This window comes from Arachis ipaensis, chromosome B1, assembly GCF_059453495.1.
Source record: "Arachis ipaensis isolate K30076 ecotype BB chromosome B1, ASM5945349v1, whole genome shotgun sequence".
In the NCBI taxonomy this organism is placed as follows: domain Eukaryota; kingdom Viridiplantae; phylum Streptophyta; class Magnoliopsida; order Fabales; family Fabaceae; genus Arachis; species Arachis ipaensis.
The window spans coordinates 124,560,492-124,574,539 of record NC_142436.1 but is presented as its reverse complement, the minus strand read 5'-3'; positions in this window follow the sequence as shown (position 1 = coordinate 124,574,539).

Genomic DNA, 14,048 nt, shown 5'->3' with positions numbered 1-14,048 from the left:
TGATTATTGACTCTATTCAATTAAGTATGTTACATTTTGAGTATATTAATATATAGAGTTATTTTTATTTTTAATTAATTTTAAATCTTTCTATTTTATTTTATTCAATTATGTCTTCTTATATTTTTATGATTATTAAATCCATGTCAATGGAGTAGAAATTCCACTTGACATGGGGGTTAATTAAGAGGAGACACTTGAGTTAGAATGCTCAAGTGCTTAGTTACATTGGACGTTGTAGGCTAATTCTGTACCTACTAACACTAGACCTCCCCAAGGGAGAGGACTAGGAATTGTGGGTAAGAGTTAGTTCAATCACTATACTTTTCCTTATTCAATGAGGGTTAACCAAGTGAAAACAATAACCTCTTTACACTACACTTGAGAAGATTCCAACAAGGATAGAACTTCCAATTAATTATTCCCCCAGTCAAGACCTTTTAATATTAATAATAATTCTCAGTTAATTGCTTTAATTTACAATTACTTTTAATTACTCATTATCCAACTTAAACTTTCAGAAAATTTTCTGATTAATAAATTAGCATTCTTTCCTGCAACTTGTTGGGAGACGACCTAGGACTCATACTCCCAGTATTTTTATTTTTAAAATTCGTGACAATCCATTTTAAATTAATGAGGCGGATCTTAGCTAGTTAAAAGCTATACATGCAACGCTGTTCTCCTATTTAAAATCTCTTAATTGGTTAACTTTTGCCACGCATCAATTTTTGGCGTCGTTGCCGGGGAGTTACAATAGTGTGCTAGATTATTAATTAGTGTACATATTTTATTTTTATTTGCATATTTTATTTTTATTTTGTTACCATGAGTATATGTTTTTCTCATTGAATGACGCATTCATTGCCTGATCCAAGCTTAGCCGCTTTTGATCCTGAAATTGAAAGAACTCTTTCACATATTAGGCAAGCTCGACATCGGTTAGCCTCTGAGGGTGGTGAAGTGATTATTATTGATTCACCAGTCTCATCTGAGGGCGAATCTGAACCGCCATCTGAGAGCGAAATAAGATCCTTTACTACTGATCCAGTTGATTCACGTGCAGGTAACATGGCAGCACCTAGGAGAATTACACTCCAGGAGGCAGGAGCCCCAGACTTCACACTGCAACCGTATCAAGTACATCACCTAACTTTGGCTACAGATTTTGAACTAAAGACTGCACTAATCAACTTGATGCCCAAGTTCTATGGCTTACCTGCTCAAGAGCCTATCAAGCACCTTAGGGATTTTCAGACAGCCTGTTCTACTGTTAGGCGTCATAGTGCAAATGAAACTTCTATTCTGTTAATCGCTTTCCCGTTTTCTCTTGAAGGAAAGGCAAGGGAGTGGTACTACACTCAACCTAAAGCGACTGTTACTAAATGGGATATTCTTAGAAGAGAATTTTTGGAAAAATACTTTCCATATGAAGTTACTGATAGATTGAGGAAAGAGATTTTAATGATTGTTCAAGGCGAATCTGAGACTCTCTACGAATATTGAGAGCGCTTCAACAATCTCCTGGACGCATGTCCCCATCACATGATTGATAGACTAGTATTGATCAGCTACTTCACTCAAGGCATGAACCCCCAGGATAAGACTACACTGGAAGGTGCTAGTAATGGTTCTTTGAAAAAGTACAAAATCACAGATGAAGCATGGCAGCTGATCAGCGACTTAGCTGAGTCCACTAGGAATCATAGCAGAGGCGCAGCCATCCCAAAGCTATTGCCGAAGTTTCTTCTAGCATTGAAACTACTGCTCTCACACAGAGTATATGTGAAATGACCAACCTACTAAAACAAATGCAGTTGAATCAACAACAAGCTCAACAAGCTCAGCCTCTCCCACCACAGCAAAGCCAACAGTTGGTCCCACAAAGAGTATGCGAGATCTGTGCTGATTATAGTCATTATACTGATGAATGTCTGTAGCTCCAACAGGAAGACAACACTGTGGCAGCCACTCACAACTTCTATGACCGCCAAAATCAAGGATACAATCAACAAGGTGGCAACTATAACCATGGATGGCAGAATAACTCCAATCAAGGCTAGAAAGATAATTCTAACCCTGGTTGGAGGGACAACTATAATAGAGGAGGCAGAGACAACAATGGAAACCAGAAGTGGAATAACAATAAAAACAACAGACAGTAGAATCAGAACCAACCATACAGAGCACCTCACCTAAGACAATCACAAGGAACCCATCACAACCAACAACAATTTCCTCAGATCACTTATTCTAATTCATCATCAAATGACAAGATGCTCCATTCTCTTGTGCAAGGACAACAGGACATGCAGGCGCAGCTGAACTCTAGTCTGAATGGCTTGACTGCTGATGACATGTCACCATGTCATGTTTTTCTATGCTTTTTCATACAAGAAATTGATGATTTGTGCTTAAATATTGCATTCTTTGGTGCTTAAATGGTATATTTCTTTGATCTTTTTATTTGATAAACTTTGTAGGAAATAAGAAGAAAAAGAAGCAAAAAGAGCACAAAATAAGCTAAAAAGAAGAAAAGAGGAGTTTTGGGCACACTTTGAAGTTGGAGCACACTTTGGAGGCTTAGGCCACGCTTTTAAAAGCATGGCCCATGACCAAATCAAGGAAGAGAAGTGTGGCCCAAGGGAAGAAAAGCGTGGCTCAAAACAAGGAGCAAGAACACAAAGCTCTTGCCAAGAGCTTAAAAGCTCTTGCCAAGAGCTTTATCAAGAACACATGAAGAAGGAACCAAGAGCCAAGCTCTTGGCAAAGAGCTTTGAAGCTCTTGCCAAAGAGCTTTTTCGGGCTTGCCTCAAGGAAAATGAGCTTGGAGGCAAAAATTTTCGCTAAGTTAAACTTGGGCACTTACAGCATGACCATGCCTCCTTCAAAGGGCCATAACTTGAGCTACAGAAGTCCGATTGATGTGCTTCCAGTTGCGTTGGAAAGCTGACATTCAGAGCTTTCCAATAATGTATGGCAATCCATATTTGGCATGAAATTGAGGTACGAGTGAAAGGCATCTTTAAAGACCAAAAATAAGCAAAAATGAATCAAAGTGGCTTCACCAGGATTCGAAGAGGGAGACCAAGGGAAGCAAGGAAGTAGCGCTCTCCTTGAGAGCTCTAAAGCTCTCGTTGAGAGCTTTATCGTGGGTCTCCTCATGAAAATATAAGAAAAAGGGCTCACAAAATGCTTCCATCATGGTTCGAACTTGGAGTTTCTCTCCAAAACAAAGGGGTGCTTCTAATAGAGCTCTTACGGAGAGCTTTAAAGCTCTTGGGGGAGAGCTTTGCCCTGGGAGTGTGACCTATGGTCCAAAAATCAAATTAATTCAAGCCTGCACCAAAATTTAAAAGCCCATGGACATCACTTCAAGGCACAAGAACAAGTTAGCTTAGGAATTTATTTTTAATTGTAATTTGTTTAGAATTTCATTTTTCATTTTCATTTTTATTTTGTGAAAAGCCTATAAAAAGGCATCTGCTTCATTTCTTAGGAGAGCTCCATTAGAGAGAGGAGGAGGCTGGCTCCACTGAGGAGAATTAGAATTTGAGAGCTCTCTCTTAGTTTTCATTTCTGTTTTAAATTTTGGATCAAGAATTGAAGGAATTCTGTTTCACTTGATCTGAAATCTCTTTGTTCCTCTTCTGCATAAAATCTGAGTTTTCTTTATTGCTTTCATCTTCTTTTTCTTCTGCAATATTGTTTTCTTGTTGGATCAAGGAAGGATTTGAGATCTAGATTTGTTTTCTAGTCTCTTCCACTCCTGAGATCTTCAACCTTCTTTTAAATTGCTGCAAATTAAGCATAGTCTTTCTGTTTTCATTCTTCAAGCAGTTTTACTTTCTGTTGCATTGCTTCCAATTAACATTTCCTGCAATTTACAATTCTTGCAATTGCTCTAAGTTCTTATTCACTGAAATTTTGCTTCTCTGTTTACATTGCTTCCAGCACCCAGCCCTTTACATTTTATGCAATTTACATTTCTTGTCATTTAAGATTCTTGCAATTTACATTTCTTGCTCTTTAAGTTTCAATGCAATTTATTTTCTGCAACTTCAACTTCTCTTGTCATTTACTTTCTGTTGCTTCAATTGTCACTCGAATCACTCAATGTTAGCTTGACTAAACTAATCACCCACTAAAGTTGCTTGATCCATCAATCCTCGTGGGATCGACCTCACTCTAAGTGAGTTTTACTACTTGATACGACCCGGTACACTTGCCGGTTAGTTTTACATGTTTTGGAAAATTTGTTTTTCCATAAAAACACCATCAAGTTTTTGGCGCCGTTGCCGGGGATTGATTTAGATCAACAATGATTAAGTGGGTGAGAAGTCTAGATCAAGCATTTTCTTTATTTTTGTTTTCTGTTTTAAATTGAAACCAAGGTGTTTGAGTTTTTGCCTCACTAAGAAATTCTCATCTCTGATATGAGTAATTTCAATTTTCCTTGGTGTTGTATTTTACAAAATTCAAATGGAGTTCAACTCAACTTATGATCAAAAAAATTTTATGGGATATTACCCACCATCACCAATCTCTAATGGTGGCTGGGAATATCACCAAGAAAATACAAATTATGAGCACTCCAATTCATGGAGATTTGCTTCAGAGACACAAGATGAGCAAGAGAATCATATGGGATACTTCCCACCATCACAAAATGATTCAAGTCATTATTCTAATGGTGGCTGGGAGTATCACTAAGGAATGAAAGAGCATCCACCCTCACGTCCCGGTTTCTCATTTGAAAGTTCTTCATCACTTGATTATGCCTCAACACAAACCTCCACGAGCCAAAGACTCTCAGAACTTGAATCTAGGTTCAACAGAATGGCGGAGGAATATCAACAATCCCAGAGGGAACTAGAAATCCTTTCTCAGGAGACGGATAAGCAATTGGAGGACACAGATAAACGCTTAGAACTACTAAGCAAGGAAAATGAAGACCAATTGATGGATGTGAAGGATAAAGTGGAAGAGCAAGATGAGGAGGCTACTGCATCAAGTGAACTTTCAATGAAGAATGAGGTGGTTGAAAATGAAACTGCACTTGAGATGACAAGGGAACATGAAGACTCACAACTCTCACAAACGTCCCTGACCCAAAAACTCTCAACAATTGAATCTGTGATTGAAAAATATGAAGAGGAGATGAAGAAATATTGGGAAGATCAACAAACCTCCTCAATGAAAAAGCTATTAAGTCAAATGTTGAGTGCAAGGGAGGAAGTGGAAGAGCAAGAAAGTGAGAAAGACAACCAAAGAATTCCAAACTCAAGTGAAGCAGAGAAGTATATAGAGAAAAAGCTCATGGAACCACCAATTCAAAAGGCTCTGGATGAATACAAAACTCCAATAATCACACAGCAACCAAGTCTTGAATCCAAAGAAGTGAAGGCAACTAACAAGAACACCAATTCTGTCCCTAATCCAGCAAGCAAGATCAATCAAGCCATTTGCAAAAGGAAGCTTGCTGAGGAAAGGCCAAGACAAGGGACACTAGCTGAATCTTTCCCTCCTTTGAGGTCATTCCTCTTAACAAACTGGAAGAAGAGGAAGAAAGTGAAGAACAACATGTCAAGCTAATGACACTAAAAGAGCACTTGTTAGGAGGTAACCCAATCGTAGGTAACATTTCTTCTCTGCTTTGTTTTCTTTCTTTACTTTGTTTAAATTCAATAAAATGGCATATGGTTACATTCTAAGTTTGGTGTTGCCTTGCAACAAATTGTTTTCAATCTTTTGGGATGATTGCATCAAATCAAAAAAATGAAAGTGACACACCAAGATTTTAAGTTTAGTGTGCCACTTATTTTTCTATGCAAATCATTCAGCAACACTACTTGTCTGCATAATCATAATGCCTCTGCAGTTTTATTTCTCTCTTTTAATTTGACACTTTTTCATTCTACTTTCTTTAGTCATTTTTTTTAAATGCTCTCATTTTAGTTTGCTTATTCACTGTGTTTGTTAATACATCACCAAGAGAGCTTTATTCATGACAGATTCTTGACTTGGTGATTGTACTTAACAAATAACAGTTTCATTTGCTTAGTTTTAATTCAAATAAATTGACATATGATTGCATTCTAAGTTTGGTGTTGCTATGCAACAAAATTTGATTCCAAATCTTACAAGATACTTGCATTAATTCTAAGTGAAAGTGTCACACTAAGTTTGGTGTGCCACTTATCTTTTATGCAATGTATTGTGCACACCTTCTTATCTATGCAATCAAAATGTCTTTGTCTCTTGTGCCTTGATTATTATCTTTAATTTTGTTTGCTTAAAACACATGTACTACTAACATTTCATTGTATAAGACATTCATGATCCATCTTAGCCCCATAGCCATTGTTCTAATTGTTGCTTGAAGATGAACAAGCATTCTGAGTTTGGCAAGGGAAAGGGAAGAATAAGAGGAAAATGACAATAATAGAGAAGATGGACTACAAGGTTGTAAAGTTCCTTTTCCTCTCCTTTGTTTCCAGCACTTTATTTTGCATGATTGTCTTTATATTCTCTGTATGCATGTGTGGTATGAATAAGCATAGCTTGAATATTGATCTGTAACATGTTGCCATGCCATTATGACTACCAACTTGAGTTTTGTAAAGCTTAGAGCAGTAAAGCATCATGATCATAAACAAACAAGGCATTAAAGAAGAACTTAGCATGTGCATACAAGTATTGGAAAGCTAGTATGATTAATTGTTGCTCAATTGCATTGGATTTTATTTAATTGAAGTTTTTATCTAGTACATTTTGTGAAATCTTTTGAAAATCATGAAAACCTTGAAGAAGCAAATACAAATTAAGGCAAAAAAAAGAAAAAGGGAAAGAATGAGAAAGCTGAAGGCTCTGAGTACCAATGACAATATGTTAAGCACTTGTGGTATTTATGTATCAAGCCAAATGCTTGAAAACAAAACACTTAGAAGTCAAGGCTAGGCTCAAGTGCAAAAGCACTCCCTCAAAGCTCAAGGTTCTGAGCATCAATGATTAGAGAGTCAAGAAAAGAAAAGAAAAATGAGCTTAATGAAGTCCTCTAATTCAAATGCTTGTGGTGTTTATGTATCAAGTGGTAATACTTGAAAACAAAGCATTTAGAATCGTAGCCTTGTTATTAAATCATGGGGCAAAGCACCCAAAAGGAGAAGCTAATAAGAAAATCAAAAGCTTGTTTCAAGGGAAAATTATAAGGAAAAAGATTTCATAAATTGAGCTAGATAGAAGCATCAATCATTTATATTTCTTTTGTGATTGTAGCATGCATAAGAAACTAGCCTAGCATGAACATTAACTTGCTATTCTTCTTACCTTGGATTGTCAATCTTAAATTGCATGATTCTTTTCTTGCTTGGGGACAAGCAAGGTTTAAGTTTGGTGTTGTGATGAAATGTCACCATGTCATGTTTTTCTATGCTTTTTCATACAAGAAATTGATGATTTGTGCTTAAATATTGCATTCTTTGGTGCTTAAATGGTATATTTCTTTGATCTTTTGATTTGATAAACTTTGTAGGAAATAAGAAGAAAAAGAAGCAAAAAGAGCACAAAATAAGCTAAAAAGAAGAAAAGAGGAATTTTGGGTACACTTTGAAGTTGGAGCACACTTTGGAGGCTTAGGCCACGCTTTTAAAAGCATCGCCCATGACCAAATCAAGGAAGAGAAGTGTGGCCCAAAGGAAGAAAAGCGTGGCTCAAAACAAGGAGCAAGAACACAAAGCTCTTGCCAAGAGCTTTATCAAGAACACATGAAGAAGGAACCAAGAGCCAAGCTCTTGGCAAAGAACTTTGAAGCTCTTGCCAAAGAGCTTTTTCGGGCTTGCCTCAAGGAAAATGAGCTTGGAGGCAAAAATTTTCGCTAAGTTAAACTTGGGCACTTACAGTATGACCATGCCTCCTTCAAAGAACCATAACTTGAGCTACAGAAGTCCGATTGATGTACTTCCAGTTGCGTTGGAAAGCTGACATTCAGAGCTTTCCAACGATGTATGGCAATTCATATTTGGCATGAAATTGAGGCACGAGTGAAAGGCATCTTTAAAGACCAAAAATAAGCAAAAATGAATCAAAGTGGCTTCACCAGGATTCGAAGAGGGAGACCAAGGGAAGCAAGGAAGTAGCGCTCTCCTTGAGAGCTCTAAAGCTCTCCTTGAGAGCTTTATCGTGGGTCTCCTCATGAAAATATAAGAAAAAGGGCTCACATAATGCTTCCATCATGGTTCGAACTTGGAGTTTCTCTCCAAAACAAAGGGGTGCTTCTAATAGAGCTCTTACGGAGAGCTTTAAAGCTCTTGGGGGAGAGCTTTGCCCTGGGAGTGTGACCCATGGTCCAAAAATCAAATTAATTCAAGCCTGCACCAAAATTTAAAAGCCCATGGACATCACTTCAAGGCACAAGAACAAGTTAGCTTAGGAATTTATTTTTAATTGTAATTTGTTTAGAATTTCATTTTTTATTTTCATTTTTATTTTGTGAAAAGCCTATAAAAAGGCATCTGCTTCATTTCTTAGGAGAGATCCATTAGAGAGAGGAGGAGGCTGGCTCCACTGAGGAGCATTAGAATTTGAGAGCTCTCTCTTAGTTTTCATTTCTGCTTTAAATTTTGGATCAAGAATTGAAGGAATTCTGTTTCACTTGATCTGAAATCTCTTTGTTCCTCTTCTGCATAAAATTTGAGTTTCCTTTATTGCTTTCATCTTCTTTTTCTTCTGCAATATTGTTTTCTTGTTGGATCAAGGAAGGATTTGAGATCTAGACTTGTTTTCTAGTCTCTTCCACTCTTGAGATCTTCAACCTTCTTTTAAATTGCTGCAAATTAAGCATAGTCTTTCTGTTTTCATTCTTCAAGCAGTTTTACTTTCTGTTGCATTGCTTCCAATTTACATTTCCTGCAATTTATAATTCTTGCAATTGCTCTAAGTTCTTATTCACTGAAATTTTGCTTCTCTGTTTACATTGCTTCCAGCACCCAGCCCTTTACATTTTATGCAATTTACATTTCTTGTCATTTAAGATTCTTGCAATTTACATTTCTTGCTCTTTAAGTTTCAATGCAATTTATTTTCTGCAACTTCAACTTCTCTTGTCATTTACTTTCTGTTGCTTCAATTGTCACTCGAATCACTCAATGTTAGCTTGACTAAACTAATCACCCACTAAAGTTGCTTGATCCATCAATCCTCGTGGGATCGACCTCACTCTAAGTGAGTTTTACTACTTGATACGATCCGGTACACTTGCCGGTTAGTTTTAGGTGTTTTGGAAAATTCATTTTTCCATAAAAACACCATCAACTACCACTTTATAAGCTCTCGTCTCACGGATGGATTCATCACTTAATTCCACACATCAACCTTCAAGCTCCAGTGGAATTTCTTTTCAACCACTGCCTAATCCCAAAGGTGGCATCAACGCCATCACTTTAAGGTCCGGAACCACATTACAGGAGAGGAACCATGAGGAGCCAAGCCCACCAGAACACGTGCCAGCAGAGGGATGTGGTGGAAGTGGAAGATGCTGAAGAGGAAGAGGACGTACAAGACATAGTTGAAAAAAAGAAAGCTCAACCACAGAATGAAGCACCAAGGGATGCAGAAGCTGCAAATCGCGCCCATCCCATCCCCTTTCCACAACTTGCAAGGAAGCCAGAAAAGCAGATGGAACTTGATCCCAAAATGGTAGAAATATTTAAAAAGGTCGAGGTAACTCTTCCCCTTTTTGATGTTATTCAATAGGTACCTAAATACGCAAAGTTTCTAAAGAATTTGTGTATACATAAAGATAAGATTAATGAATTAGAGACTATTCCTTTAGGTAGCTCTATATCTACTTTAATGGGAGGTATACCTGAAAAATATAGTGATCCAGGTCCATGTATGGTTAACTGTACCATTGGAGGTGTGATATTTTCTGACTGTATGTGTGATTTAGGAGCATGTGTTAGTATAATGCCTTTGTCTATATATGATACTTTGAGGCTCCCTCCCTTAAAAAGGTTGGCAGCTCGTTTTGTGTTAGCAGATAAAAGTATTATTACAGTAGTTGGAATTGCTGAAGATGTATTAGTGAGCATTAAGGGGCTCACATTTCCCATTGACTTTTATATCCTGGAAATGCCCCCTAATGACTCAGGAAGACCATCATCAATCCTGCTTGAAAGACCATTCCTGAAAACTTCAAAGTTCAAGCTGGATGCATTCTCAGGAACTTACTCCTTTGAGATAGATGGCAGAACAGTGAGTTTCAGTTTAAATGAAGCTATGAAGCATCCTCCGGAAGATCATTCTATCTTCCAATGCGACATTATTGATGAAACCATAGCTGAAGTTCACCAAGAAGACTTAGAAGAGAAGTACATGGAGCAAGGTCCAAGTGTGGGGAGACTTTCTGAAAACAATGAGAACACTTTACCATTATCACCAGCCCCGAATGATCCAGAACCTAGCTATGAGCATAAATTAGAATTAAAGCCCTTTCCTCCACACCTCAAGTATGCTTACCTTGAGGACAAGCAGAAGTTTCCGGTTATCATTGCACAGGAACTCACTTTTCAACAAGATGAACAGCTACTCAGCGTGCTGAGAAAACATAAGAAAGCAATTGGATGGAGCTTGGCGGATATAGTAGGCATTAGCCGCCAAGTTTGTGAGCACAGAATATTCTTAGAAGAGGGAGCAAAGCCTGTCCATCAACCTCAAAGAAGATTGAATCCCACCATCTTAGAAGTTGTCAAGAAAGAAGTGACCAGGCTACTTGAAGCAGATATCATTTACCCCATCTTAGATAGTGAATGGGTCAATCCAGTACAAGGGGTGCCCAAGAAGTCTGGAGTCACAACAGTAAGAAATGAGCATGGAGAGCTCCTGACAACTAGAGTGCAAAATTCATGGAGAGTTTGCATTGACTATAGGCGTCTTAACCAAGCCACTCGCAAAGATCATTACCCCTTGCCATTCTTTGATCAAATGCTTGATCGCCTGTCAGGTAAATCTCATTATTGTTTTTTAGATGGCTATACAGGATACTTTCAAATTCATATAGATCCTGAAGATCAGGATAAGACCACTTTTACATGTCCCTTTGGAAAGTATGCTTATAAAAGAATGCCTTTTGGCTTGTGTAATTGATGAGCAGCCATTTGTGTGGTCTAGAATTTCCTTAAATGAATGAATTCTCGTTGTAAAGTATAGTTTCCAAACCAAACAATAGTTCTTTCATGCAAAAATTTTGGTTGTCACAAATAACAAATCCCAAATAAGAATTAACCGAAGTATTTAGACTCCGGGTCGTCTCACGAGGAATTACAATGAAGTGCTCAATTATTGGCTATGAAGATCAAGGGGGGTTTGGTTGATAAGAGGGCAAGAAAATAAATGACAAGAAAAGTAAATCAAGCAATTAAAGAAAGCAATTAATAAAGAGAGACATTCATGGCAAAGATTGAGATCATAGGCTTTCTATCCTAGTCATGCAATGATTAATTCATCTTATTTAGTCAACTCCAACAAATAGGGAGAAAGTCAAACAAGACCAATCAATCATACCACAATAATAACAAGAATTTATCTTATTACGTCATCTCCAACATTGGAAGAAGGTATCATATTATCTTCCACGAGAGAAAGTCTAATAAGACTAGCTAATCTCAATCCAAAAGTCCTAATCAACTTACTAATTAAATTAGCAAAAGATTAGCGTCAATGGAAACAATATTAGCTAACAACTCTAGATCACCAACATGAGTTGGGTTTTCATAACTCAAGATTGCCCAATTAATCTTTCCAAGCCAAGAATACTCAAAATCTACTCTAAAGTCCAACCAAGCATTTTGTCAAACACTTGGTGGGTAATAAAAGAAAGCATGATAAATGGCAAGAAATAGTAAAATCTACCAACTACAATTTGCAAGAAAAGTAAGATCACAACTTAAATCAACAATTAAAAGAACATCAAACATTAAATTGCATTAGAAATAAATCAAGTCCAACATGAGTTCATAAACATAAAAGAGGACAAAATAAAGGAAATGACAAGTAAAACTAGAAGAGTAGAGATGTAATAACAAAAAATTAAAAGGATAAACTAAATCAAAACAAGAATTAAAAGTTGGATTTAAGAAAATTAAACCTAAACTACCCTAAAATCTAGAGAGAGGAGAGAGCCTCTCTCTAGAATTCTACCCTAAAACATCATGAAAAAATAAACTATGACTACTTAGTGCATTCCTCCTTCAATCCTTGGATTCAATAGCATCAGAAATGGGTTGGATTGGGCCCAAAATAAGCTAGAAATCGCTGGGGGCGATTTCATTAAAGTGGACCCACGGGCAGAATCGACGCGCACGCGTACATGGCGCGTGCGCGCCCCTGAGCGCGAAGCAACATATAGCAAAATTTATATCATTTTGAAGCCCCGGATGTTAACTTTCCAATGCAACTAGAATTGCCTCATTTGGACCTCTGTAGCTCAAGTTATGGCCGATTGAGTGCTAGGAGGTCAGGCTTGACAGCTTTACGATTCCTTCATTTCTTCATGAGTTCTCCCACTTTGCATGCTTTTCTCCTCACTTCTTCTATCCAATACTTGCCTTATGAACTGAAATCACTCAACAAACATATCAAGGCATCGAATGGAATTAAAGTGAATTAAAATCACCAATTTTAGGGCTTAAAAAGCATGTTTCACATTTAAGCACAAATCAAGGGAGAATTGCAAAATCATGCTATTTCATTGAATAAATGGAGAAAAGTTGATAAAATCCCCCAAAATAAGTACAAGATAAACCACAAAATTGGGGTTTATATCAAATCTTCTCACACTTAAACCAAGCATGTCCTCATGCTAAGAATAAAGAAGGACAAGAAAAGGGGTATGAACATTTATTCAATGCAAATAAACTATATGCACCTATCTATATGAATGCAACTAAATGCAAAATGATTCTACCTACTTGGTTAAAAGTAAATCAATCTCCAAGAACATATATGCACATGTAGGGCTGAGGTCATATGACGACTCACAAACTCTACCAATTTAAATATAAAAATAAAGTTCAAATAAACTTTCAAGAAGAAAGCTCATGAAAGTCGGGAACAAGGAATTGAGCATCGAACCCTCACCGGAAGTGTATCCGCTCTAGTCGCTCGAGTGTATAGGGTCGATTCACTCAATCCTCTTCTACTCGTGCTTTCTAAGATTTGTTTTTCATCTAACAATCAACAATTATTCAATGCATGCATACATTCATCATGAGGTCTTATTCATAGGTTGTAATGGGGTTAGGGTCAAGGTAGGGATGTATATGGTCAAGTGAGCTTGAAATTTGAATCTTTGATTAACCTAAGCTCTCACCAAACACATATAACAACATATACAATTCTAACACAATACCTAGCTACCCATGATTCCCACTTTTTCACATACTCATGCATTCTTTTTAATTAACATTCCATATGCATTGATTTTGATTGAACTTTACTTTGGGGCATTTTTGTCCCCTTTTTATTGTATTCTTTTTCTATATATTTTTCTTTTTCTTTTTCCATATTTTTTTTATCATTTTTTTTCTAAAGTATATACAAATGTATCAATGCATATGGTTTTACATATAGTGCATGAATATGTACCCAATTCCCAATATTTTCAACAAAAATAAAAATTACACTTTTACCTCAACCAATGTCCCAAGTTTTCCATACCCAAATGATACACACTCTCACTAGCCTAAGCTAATCAAAGATCTAAATTAAGGACATTTATTGTTTTTCACTTAAGGGTAGTGATGTGCTAAAATTAAGAACGAAAGGGATTAAATAGGCTCAAATTTGGCTAACAATGGTTGATGAAAGGTAGGCTATTTGGGTAAGTGAGCTAAATGAAATGATGGCCTCAATCATATAAATGCATGTATACATGGAATAATGGATAAAATAAAGGGATAAAATTAAGAACAAAAGGGATTAAATAGGCTCAAATTTGGCTAACAATGGTTGATGAAAGGTAGGCTATTTGGGTAAGTGAGCTAAATGAA